At 42.3% G+C, this 11850-nt stretch overlaps 1 pseudogene; it reads left to right on the top strand.

The window, feature by feature from the left end:
• Window positions 1-10702: 10702 nt before the first annotated feature.
• Window positions 10703-11631, top strand: LOC129489609 (nuclear receptor-binding factor 2-like; annotated as a pseudogene).
• The last annotated feature ends 219 nt before the right edge of the window (window positions 11632-11850 follow it).

The raw sequence follows: 11850 nt of genomic DNA, 5'->3' as shown, positions 1-11850 counted from the left end.
ATTACTATTGCAAAACCTAAGATCAGTGTTTGATCTGCAGACCCTGCATTTGATGGATTAGCTGACACCACCCAGACCAGTAATCTGGATCAGTCAGTTCTGTGATCCTACCCAGGAACAGAAGACAGCAAGAAAATGTCACTTAGACCCCCCTATGATTCCTTCTCCAACCTACCCTATCAGCACTCCCTACTTCCCAAGCTGCTTCCCACCAAATTATCTTTAAAAACTCCAATCCTCAAATGCTTGGGGAGACTAATTTGAGTAGTAATATAACTTTGGTCTCCTGCACAGCCAGCTCTGCATGAATTACTCTTTCTCCATTGAAATTCCCCTGTCTTGATAAATTGGCTCTGTCCAGGCAGCAGGCAAGGTGAATCCATTGGGTGGTTAGAAGAACATGTGCCTAAGGTGGCTGAGTTTTAGTTTGGCTTTATACATTTTAGGAAGACATAAGATATCAGTCAGTACATGTGAAGTACATATTGATTTTGTGCAGAAAGGTGGGACAATTTGAAGCAGGGGGCTTTCAGGTCATAGGTGGATTCAAGGATTTTCTCATTGGCAATTGCTTAAGAGAATTAAGTTATTATCTAAAGACTTAGAATCAATGGAAAAGGGTGTCTGGGTTAAGATAAGGAGTTGCAGAGACCAAGGTTCTTATTATGTAGATAAAGTTCCATGGGTGTCTCATAGATGTCTCTAAGGGACTACCTTAGAGATAATAGATGGCAAGTGTTTCCTATTCAGACCTTTAAAAGGTGCTAGATGCTCAGTTAATCTCTTCAGTACTGGGGGAGCCTGGAGGAGGAAAGATCTAGTTATGCTAATACAGATTCTTTACAGATGTAAATTTCCCCCTACAAAAGATAGCTTTTCAGGGCCATTTCAAAATATGACAGATAAACATATTTTGGGATAAAATATTTTTATTTCCTTTTTTGTCTGTCATGTAATTATTGTTAAGAACAAATAGTTCCTCTTCAAAGGGTTTCAGTTCCTGGTTAATTGTTCTATTCTAAAAGGTATTCATATCCATTCATCTATCAGCCCTCTCTAACTCTGCTGTGCCCAAACACCCCAAGATGTACCATACCTGTCCTTCCCATCAAATGCCCACCCTTGCCTCCTTTGATGATGTCAACAGTAGCCAATCAGAATTAGCCTAGATTGTGTGGTCTGACCCCAGCCCACAGGAAGAGGACACAGGAACAGGGTCTGTGTTAGGGATAAAAAAAAACTCCTGCTCTCCTTTGTTTTGCATGCTCTCTCTTGCTTCTGCCTTGCAGGAAGACAGCACCGTTCTATAAAAGTAAATTCCCTTACTGAGAAAACTTTTTCCTGAGTGCTGGTTTCACCTTGTGGCACTGAAAATTTGCTTCTAACAATTTGGGGGCTCATCCGGGATTACCACTCTCCTCCAGGGAAGGAGTCTCTGATCATCTCCCAGGGTGAGACATGTCACACTGCCTCGTTGCAGTGGCCTCAGGGGCTAGAGATTGAGACCCCACCTGCTGTGATGAATAAACCCAGACTCTCAGCAACATGGGTAGAAAAGTCTTGCCTACAAACACTGCAGCAAGCAGGTAACTTTGTACACAGACCAAGGTAAGAAAAGCTGTGGTGGGGGGCAATGAAGTACTTCCTTGGTGGTCGGATATCTTGTAGGTTGAAAGTGTGTGTGAATGATCACAAGCACTACTGCTTGTGGTACTGCTTGTGTGAATGGTGATAAACACTACTGCTGTGCGGAGTAAGTGGGTCCTATCTGTGATTCCGTGTTCACCTCATATGGCTTAGGGTGGATCCTGCCATGGAGCTTATACCAGCATGCCAATGCTAAGAGGAACCTAATTTCCCACAAGAGAAGTGGCCAGATAGGATGAAGTGAATGGAAAGGAGTGCAAGAAATCTCCAGTAAGGGGGGTTGAGTCTCTAGAGAAAAGGGAAGACAAGAAATCTCCAGTAAGAGAGATTGGGCCACATACACACTCAAGGGACATTCCAAAACCTCCAAGATGGGAAACACTTCTAGTACAACAGGGAAAGGTAAAGATGGGGATAGTCAGATCCCCTCCAATAGCCCTTTAGGTCTCATGCTAAAATATTGAAAAGAGAATGAGGGGACTAGACACAAGAAGAAGCAACAGATGATAAAATATTTTTGTTTCACTTGAGCCAAGGAAGCCATCCTCAAACCTGCCGTCTTCTGGCCAAAATGTGGATCAAACGAGGATTGGGTCTGTCAACTTTTAATTCAGTATGTAAATGACAAAAGTCCGGTCTCACAGGAAGAAATATATTATGCTGTGTGCTGGAAAAAGACCTGTTCTCCTCTTTCCCCTAAAGAATGCAAGGGAAGGGTCAGATTTCACACTCCCCAAATTTCACAACCCCTAGGCAGAGAGATCCCAATGCCTGGGACCCTCTAAACTGCTTTCCCCTGTTTAATTCCCCAACACTTGACCTGCCCCCTCCCCAGACAGCTGCTGCCACCCTGGACCCAGTCCCAGATCCTTCTCCTACACCTATTATTCCTCCCCCTTATAACCCTGATTCTTGGGAATTACTGCCACCCCATGAGTCTGCTCCTTGGCAGCCTAAGTATCCTTCCCTGAAGGAACTACAACATGAAATGCAGCAATGTAAAAAAGATATTCAAAATCTTCCTTTCCCCTCTACCTCTAAGGAATCAAGTCCAACTCTCTTCCCTCCCTTACCCTAGGGAGGAGGAGCTATTGACTTTGTAAATGCTCCTTTGACTAGTTCAGAGGTTTGAGGTTTAAAGAAAGAAGCCACTGCTACATGACCCATATGGTGCAACAGACCAAATTGATCAATTCCTAGGTCCCCAGTTATATACCTGGGCTGAATTGATATCCATCCTGGGTATCCTTTTCTTAGGGGAAGAAAGAGGGATGATTCACAGGGCTGCTGTGACAATTTGGGAATGTGAACACCCTCCTGGCCAAAACATTCCTGCAGCAGACCAAAAATTCCCGGCCCAAGATCCTCAATGGGATAACAACAACACAGTCCACTGGGAAAACATTAAAGACCTTAGGAAAATGATAATCAAAGGAATTTGGGAGTCAGTGCCCCATGCTCAGAATTTTTTCCAAGCCTTTGACATACAATAGGAAAAAGATGAAGACCCCATGAAATTTCTAGAAATACTAAGGGAACAAATAAGGAAATATACAGATTTAGATCCAGAAGACCCTCTCAGGCAAGAAATGTTAAAGCTACATTTTGTGACAAATAGCTAGTCAGACATAACAAAGAAGTTGCAGAAACTAAGAAACTGAAAAAACCAGTCCATAGAGGAACTCCTAGGAGACGCCCAAAAAGTATATGTGAGGAAAGATGAAGAAAAGCAAAAACAAAAAACGAAACTTATGCTGTCCACTTTCCAACAGATGGCTTCAAGCCCACATGCTTCTAAACAGAGACTCCAGGGGCCCAGGAATTATAAAGGGTCCAAACCCCTGTTTGGAGGACCCAAGCCTCCAACTAGGGGACTCAGACCCTCAGCTACCAGGCCCTCTACAGAGTATGGGGGAACAAGGTCAAAGAATCCTAGAACTGAGAGAGAGGAAGGACAGGATAGGTGTTTCAAGTGTGGAAGAACAGGCCACTTCAAAAGAGAATGCCCCAAGTAGGGGAAGAAAAGAGAAATTGTCCTGCTCATGGCATTCAAGGAGGAATAGGGAGATCAGGGGCTCTGTCTTTTCTATCTCCAGTCCCACCAAAAACCCTTGATAAATTTAGAGGTGGGACCCAAACATGAGCTTATCACCTTTTTAATAGATCCAGGGGCTGCTTGCTCCTCTGTTTACTATTGGCCCTCTAATATAAACTACTCGTTAGAGGAACTTTTTGTCTCAGGGGTGAAAGGGGCAGGATTTAAAGCCAAAGTTTTAGAAGAAACAAAAGTTAAATATAAAAATTGATCAACTAGTATTAAACTCCTACTAATCTCTGAAGCAAGAACAAACCTGTTAGGAAGAGACCTGATGTCAAAACTAGACATAGGCCTGCATGCCTGCCCTGAAGAATTTTTCACTTCATTTAACCTTCTCACCACCACAGAAAAAAGTTACATTAATCCCAGTGAGTCATCAAAAGCAGGGAGTCGAAGGAAAATATGAATCCCCCAATCATATAAAGTTGAAAACCCCTGGAAAAATAGTAAGGAGAAGGCAATATCTAATTCCTCTAGAAGGCAGGATAGGCTTGAAAACTGATTAAAGATGTTCTTCAGGATAAGTTACTTGAACCCTGTATGTCTCCATATAATACCCCTATAATACCTGTAAAGAAATCAGATAGGTCACATCAGCTAATACAAGAGCTCCAGGCCATTAACCAAATAGTCCAAACCACTCACCCTGTTGTCCCCAATCTATATATTATCCTCAGCAAGATTCCATATGACCATCAGTGGTTTACAGTAATAGACTTAAAGGATGCCTTTTGAGCATGTCCCTTAGCTGAAGACAGCTGAGACATATTTGCTTTTGAATAGGAAGATCCTCATTCAGAGCAGAAGCAACAATACCACTGGACCGTCTTGCCCCAAGGATTTACAGACTCTCCCAACCTGTTTGGCCAAATTCTTGAACAAGTTTTAGGGAAGATATCTGTCCCAGAGTCTATTTGCATGCTCCAATATGTAGATGACATAATTGTGTCTGGGAAAGTCATAGAACAAGTATATGATTTCTCCATCAGTCTTCTCAATCACCTGCAAGGGGAGAGATTATGGGTATCAAAGGGGAAGCTCCAATTTTTAGAACCTGAAGGCAAGTATTTAGGGCACCTGATAAGTGCAGGCAAGTGAAGAATAGGACCTGAAAGAGTCAAAGAAATTGTGTCCTTACCTCTGCCTAGTACAAAACAAGAGCTTAGCAAAATTTTAAGGCTAGTTGGATATTGCTGCTTGTGGATTGATTCATATGCTCTAAAAGTCAAGTCTCTGTACCCCCAAGCTTACCCAAGAAAAACCTGACCCCCTCCTTTGGGCCCCAGAGGAAGTCCATGATTTTAAAGAATTGAAACACTTACTCATAAGTGCCCCTGTTTTAGCTCTGCCTTCCCTCAAACAACTATTTCACCTCTTTGTCAATGTAAATAAGGGAGTAGTTTTAGAGGTGCTTACCCAAGAACATGGGGGCCACTGGCAGCCTGTGGCCTTTTTATCAAAAATTCTAGACCCAGTAACCTGTGGATGGCCTGAATATATTCAATCTATAGCGGCCACTGCTTTGTTGATTGAGAAAGTAAAAAGCTAACCTTTGGGGGAAAATTAATTGTTGACACACCTCACCAAGTTAGAACAATATTAAACCAAAAGGCAGGTAGATGGCTTACAAGCTCAAGAACTCTGAAATATGAAGCCATTCTATTAGAAAAAGATGACTTCACTCTCCCCAGTGACAGTGCCCTTAACCCAGCTGCTTTCCTAACTGGGAATCCAAACCCCAAAGATCCTGAACATGACTGCTTAGATCCCATTGACTACCATACTAAGGTTAGACCTGATTTAAGAAAAACCCCTTTTAAAACAGGACGTCATCTTTTTATAGATGGCTCCTCCCAGGTGGTTGAAGGAAAAAGACACAGTGGATACTCTGTCATAGATGGAAAAGTTCTTGCTGAAATAGAATCTGGAAGATTGCCAAAGAATTGGTCTGCTCAAACTTGTGGATTGTTCATGTTAAATCAGGCTCTAAAATATTTACAAAAGCAAGAAGGTGCCATCTATACTAAGTATGCCTTTGGGGTAGTGCACACCTTCAGAAAAATTTAGACTCAGTGGAGCCTAATAGCAAAGATCAGGACTTTGTCCACAAATAATTAATCACTCAAGTTTTAAAGAGCTTATAATTACCAAAAGAAATAGCTGTTGTACATGTCCCAGGGCACCAGAAAAGTTCTAACTTTGAAAGCTGAGGGAATAACCTTGCTGATCAAATTACAAAACAAGCTACCATTTCTCAAAAAGCACCTATCTTCCATCTGACTCCCTGTTTCTCACCCCCAGTTACAATCCCTATCTTCTCTCCCACTGAAAAGGAAAAGTTAGAGAAATTAGGAGCTAAAGAAAACTCAGAAGGGAAGTGGGTGTTACCAGATCAAAGGAAAATGCTTTCCAAACCATTTATGAGAAAAATCCTGTCCCAACTACATCAGGGGACTCACTGGGGACCTCAAGCTATGTGTGATGCAGTTCTCAGAGTCTATGGAAGTATAGGAATCTATACCTTAGCAAAACAAGTTGTGGACAACAGCCTAACATGCAAAAAAAAAAAAAACTAATAAACAGGCCCTAAGGAAACAACCTTTTGTGGCAGAAGCCCAGGACTAAGGCCATTTCAAAGTATTCAAGCTGACTATACTGAAATGTCCCCACTAGGTCGCTTTAAATACCTAATAGTAATAGTAGACCACTTCGCTCATTGGGTTGAAGCCATTCCCCTCCCCAGAGCAACAGCTAACAATGTGGTTGAAATATTACTAGAAAACATAATACCTTCGTTCAGGCTAGTAGAAAACATTGACTCAGGCAATAGAACTCATTTTACTGCAAATATCATTAAAGGGCTTACTTAAGCTTTAGAAATTAAATGGAAGTATCATACCCCTGATATCCACCCTCGTCAGAAAAAATAAAAAAGATGAATCAGACTTTCAAGAATCATCTAACTAAGTTAATTTTAGAAACTCGATTACCCTGGACTAAGTATCTCCCCATCACTCTACTCAGGATCCAAACTAACCCTCGAAAAGATGTTGGTCTATCCCCATATGAAATGCTCTATGGGTTACAATGCTTAAGTTCCACTAGTGATATTCCCACTTTTGAGACCAAAGATCAATTCCTTAGGAACTTTATACTTGGTCTATCTTCTACCTTATCTTCCCTTAGGACTAAAGGTCTCTTAGCACAAACCCCACCTCTTGAGTTTCCAGTCCATCAGCACCAGCCCAGAGACTACATCCTCATTAAGAGCTAGAAAGAAGAAAAACTTAAACTGTCCTGGGAGGTACCATATCTAGTGCTCCTCAACTAAAACTGCAGTCCAAACCGCCGAGAAAGAATGGACCCATCACACCCAAGTCAAAAAAGTGCTGCCCCCTTCAAGGTCATGGGCCATAGTCCGAGGGGAAAATCCTACCAAACTAAAGCTAAGGAAAGTTTAACTCTCTTTCATCTATTCTATTACTCCTTCTTTCCTTGTTCTGTTGCTAGCCACCTCGCTATTAATATAACTAGATCAGACTCACCCCAGACCTTAACCTTTGATGCTTGTTTAGTTATGTCTTGTGGGGATCTCCAAATCCAGAGACACCTTGCAGCAGCAAAAAAATCTCTCTGCCCCTCCATAGCAGATGCTTCTAAATTGTTTAGGTACTTATTTTGTCATACTTGAAAATATGTCGTTTCAACCACTCAATGTCAAGACTGTGTCCCCTCAGAAGATTTCCCACTATCAGTTCTAAAGCCCTATGTCCATTTTACTAAAGAAAGTGCCCCTCCCAATTGTCAACATAACCAATGTAACCCAGTACAAATTTCCATTACCATCCCAACTCTTCAAGATTCCTCTCTAACCAGAGTTCATTTTTATGGTATAAGAACAGATGTAACAAAAAAAAAGACCCCATAGGATTTTTCGAGTTGCACCTCATTACATCCTCATCCCTCACATCTCCACCTCTATCCTCTTCTAAACCTGCTGACCAGACCACTCTCTCTTCACCTAATGACAGAACCAAAGTAGCTATTGTAGAGGTTAAAAATTTGAAACAAACACTGGCAATTGAAACAAGATACCAAGATACAAATGCCTGGATGGAATAGACTGAACATTCTGTTCACACTCTAAACAAAAACAACAGTTATGCTTGTGCACACTGTAGGCCAGAGGCCCAAGTTGTCCCCTTTCCACTTAGACAGTCTTCTGACCAACCGAACATGAGCTGTGTGATGCCTCTTTTCCAAGACCCCACAGCCTGGGGTAATGAATTCTGTCGAATTCTCTCTCTGCTATTCCCTAAATTTCAGCACCCTGTGGGTCAGCCCCCAAGGGCCATCCAGCCTCCATCTCCAGATGCCAATTTTACTTCATGTCTCTCATGACAGGGAGAAAATTTGGCATTTCTTAGAGATCTGAAGGGATACAGTAAGCTTAAATCTTTCCAAGAGCTTACCAATCAGTCTATCCTTGTTCATCCCTGAGCTGATGTATGGTAGTATTGTGGTGAACCCCTACTGGACACTCTGCCAAGTAACTGGAGTGGCACTTGCACTCTAACTCAATTGGCCATCCCTTTCACCCTGGCATTTCATCAACCAGAAAAAGGGAGACCCCAGCACTGTAAAATGAGAGAGGCCCCTCATGGATCTTTTGACTCTCATGTCTATATAGATGCAACTGGAGTCCCACAGAGGGTACCTGATAGATTCAAAGCCTCAGACCAAATAGCTGCAGAACTTGAATCATTATTTCCATGAGTAACTGTTCATAAAAATGTAGATTGGATAAATTACATCTATTATAACCAACAATGATTTATTAATTACATTAGGGATACTGTCAAAGGAATAGCTGAACAATTAGGGCCTACTAGCCAGATGGCTTGAAAAAACAGAATGGCCCAGATATGACATTTACAGAAAAAGGTGAAGTTTGTGTTATGATAGAAACCCAATGCTGCACCTTCACTCCCAATAATACAGCCCCTGATGGAACAATTACAAAAGCTTTACAAGGTCTTACCTCCCTATCAAATGAATTAGCCACAAATTCTGGGATAAACAACCCTTTCACAAGATGGTTAGGGAAATGGTTTGGTAAATGGAAAAGACTCATGGCCTCTATTGTTACTTCTCTTACAATTGCGATAGCTGTGTTTATTCCTGTTGGATGCTACATCATACCCTACATTTGTAGACTAGTCCAAAGACTTATAAAAACAACTGTTACCAGAACATTCCCTAGTTCTTCCCAATCCTATACAAATAAATTATTTCTCCTGGAAGAACAATAAAGCCAAGTCAGGTTAGATAAGTTTGAAAAAAAGAATGTATAAATTCAAGAGGGGGAAATTGTTAAGAACAAATAGTTGCTCTTCAAAAGGGTTTTGGTTCCTGATTCTTTGTTCTATTCTAAAAGGTAATTGTACCCATTCGTCTATCAGCCCTCCCTCTGTTGTGCCCAAACATCCCAAGATGTACCATATCTGTCCTTCCCATCAAAGGCCCACCCTTGCCTCCTTTGATGATGTCAACAGTAGCCAGTTGAAATTATCCTAGATTGTGAGGTCCAACCCCAGCCATCAGGGAGAGGACACAGGAACAGGATCTGTGTTAGGGATGAAAAACTCCTGCTCTCCTTTGTTTTGCACACTCTCCCTTGCCTCTGCCTTGCATGCAAAAAGCACCCTTCTATAAAAGTAAATTGCCTTACTGAGAAAACTTTTGCCTGAGTGCTGGTTTCACCTTGCGGCACTGAAAATTTGTTTCTAACATAATGTTATGCCAGCATCAGGTTGGAAAGTAAGCCACATTATATAGGATTAAATAAAACCCATCTGATGAGATTTTATGGGAGCCACCAACTCTTCCTTGCTTCTAACCTTTCAGCTGTCCTTGTTCATTCCTGGGTGTAGGCTGAACTAACTTTGGGAAGGAATTCAGTTCATGGTTTGACTCTGAAACAGAATTGATAATAGTCCTTTTCCGAAATGATACCCGTCTTGCCTGGGGACCAGTCGGCCTTTGTAGGACTAACAAATTAGCTACAAGATAAGAAATTATAGTTTAGGGGTCATGCAGCCTCAGGCTGCAAGAGTCCAAACCTCTCCAAATTGCTCCTGGGGATAACATCACTATTGTAAAACCTAAGATCAATGTTTGAGATATTTTGCAGACCCTGCACTCCATGGATCAGCTGACACCACCCAGATTGGTAATCTGGCTCAACCAGTTCTGCCATCCTATCCAGGAGAAGACAGCAAGAAAAACTCACTTTGACTCCCCTATGATTCCATCTCCAACCTGACTAGTCAGTCCTCTCTACTTCCCAAGCCCTTACCCACGAAATTATCTTTAAAAACTCTGATCCCCCAATGCTCGGGAAGACTGATTTGAGTAATAATAAAACTACTGTCTCCACACAGTTGGCTCTGCATGAATTACTCTTTCTCCATTGCAATTCCTCTGTCTTGATAAATCAGCTCTGTCTAGGCAGTGGGCAAGGTGAACCCATTGAGGGGTTACAAAAGTAATCCCTCGCTCGCTTTGTTTCTTGCTACATTTATACCTACCTATTTGCTTGAAAATTCCAAATGCTAATGTTTAAACAATCCAGGCAAGAAGCTGACATGGCAGTTGCAATTTTCTCCTTTTTGAGAAGAAACCAGTGCTTGGTTAACCCATAACCCAATCCCTGCCAAGATGAGTTGAACCAGGCCTCTGGATGGTCCATTACTCAAACTAGCCATCAGAAAATGACAAGCAGTGCTGCATCCCAGACCACTTCTGTGCATGGTTTCCATGCAACCTTTCCTCTTAAGACTCCTTTAGTGGCATGGTGCCAGAGGAGGAAGTGGTGAGGTTGTTGCCCGCTGTGCCCACCGCTGGCACTTGGGGCGCAGAAAGGGGCTGCAGTCTCCACGGCTGCCTCATGCTCCCCTGCAGTCCTCTCCACGTTCCCTGGCACCACCACTCCCCTTCCTAAGGCCGCCGCTTACCCCAAGTTCTATGGAAGTAATGGAAGGACCCCTCAACCTGGCTCATCAACAGAGCAGATGAGCAGACCATTTATTAGCAGCAGGCAAATACAAAGAGGCTATTTCTTGTCACAAAAAGGCTGTGGCCTATCTTTCTGAAGCCATGAAGCTGACACGATCTGAACAGTAAAAGCTGAGCTTTTACTGGAATTGCAAAGGGATAGACACATGAAACAGCTCCTCCTCATCCAAGAGAGATGGAAAAGGCCCCAGCGTGAAGAAAGATTGAAAGCCCAGCAGAACACAAAGGATGTAGCCGCCCATCTTCAGGCATCTCACAAACCCTCTGCAGAGGATGCAGAGTGCCAGAGCCCCTTTTCTCGGAAGTACAGCCGTTCCAGAGAGAAACATCTGCCTGAGATTCAGGGGATCTTTGACAGGGACCCAAACACACTACTATATTTACTTCAGCAAAAGAGTGAGCCAGCAGAGCCATGTATTGGAAGCAAAGACCCAAAAGATGACAAAACAATTATAGAAGAGCAAGCATCCAAGATTGCAGATTTGAAGAGGCATGTGAAATTCCTTCTGGCTGAGAATGAAAGATTAAGGAAAGAAACAACTAAAGGCTGAAAAGGCCAGACTTCTAAAAGTTCCAGTAGAAAATGAGTTGGATGTAGATGCTGATTTTGTAGAAATGTCAGAGTTATGGAGCTTGCCACCACATTCAGAAACTGCTACAGCCTCCTCAACCTGGCAGAAATTTGCAGAAAATACTGGGAAAGCCAAGGACATTCAATTCCCAATCTTCCTCCCTTGGATTTTTCATCTCCAGAACTTCCCTTTATGGAGCTCTCTGAAGATATTCTGAAAGGATTTATGAATAATTAAAAATGGAAGGCCACAGAAGAGGGAAGAAGAGGAAATAATATAGTAATAGTTAATGCAACAAAAAAAAAATGAAAAGGGAAAACCACATAGAAGGGTCATCCCGGAAATGCTTCATCTGGCAGGCTGTGGGAGAAGATGCATTGCCAGGACTTGGGAAACTGTGTCACTGTGAAATGCGTCGCATATATGATTCGCTGACTTGAGCTAATTATTCTGACT

The sequence above is a fragment of the Symphalangus syndactylus genome, chromosome 1, assembly GCF_028878055.3.
Source record: "Symphalangus syndactylus isolate Jambi chromosome 1, NHGRI_mSymSyn1-v2.1_pri, whole genome shotgun sequence".
In the NCBI taxonomy this organism is placed as follows: domain Eukaryota; kingdom Metazoa; phylum Chordata; class Mammalia; order Primates; family Hylobatidae; genus Symphalangus; species Symphalangus syndactylus.
The sequence above is the reverse complement of the archived record's forward strand: the minus strand, read 5'-3'. Positions and strand labels throughout refer to the sequence as shown.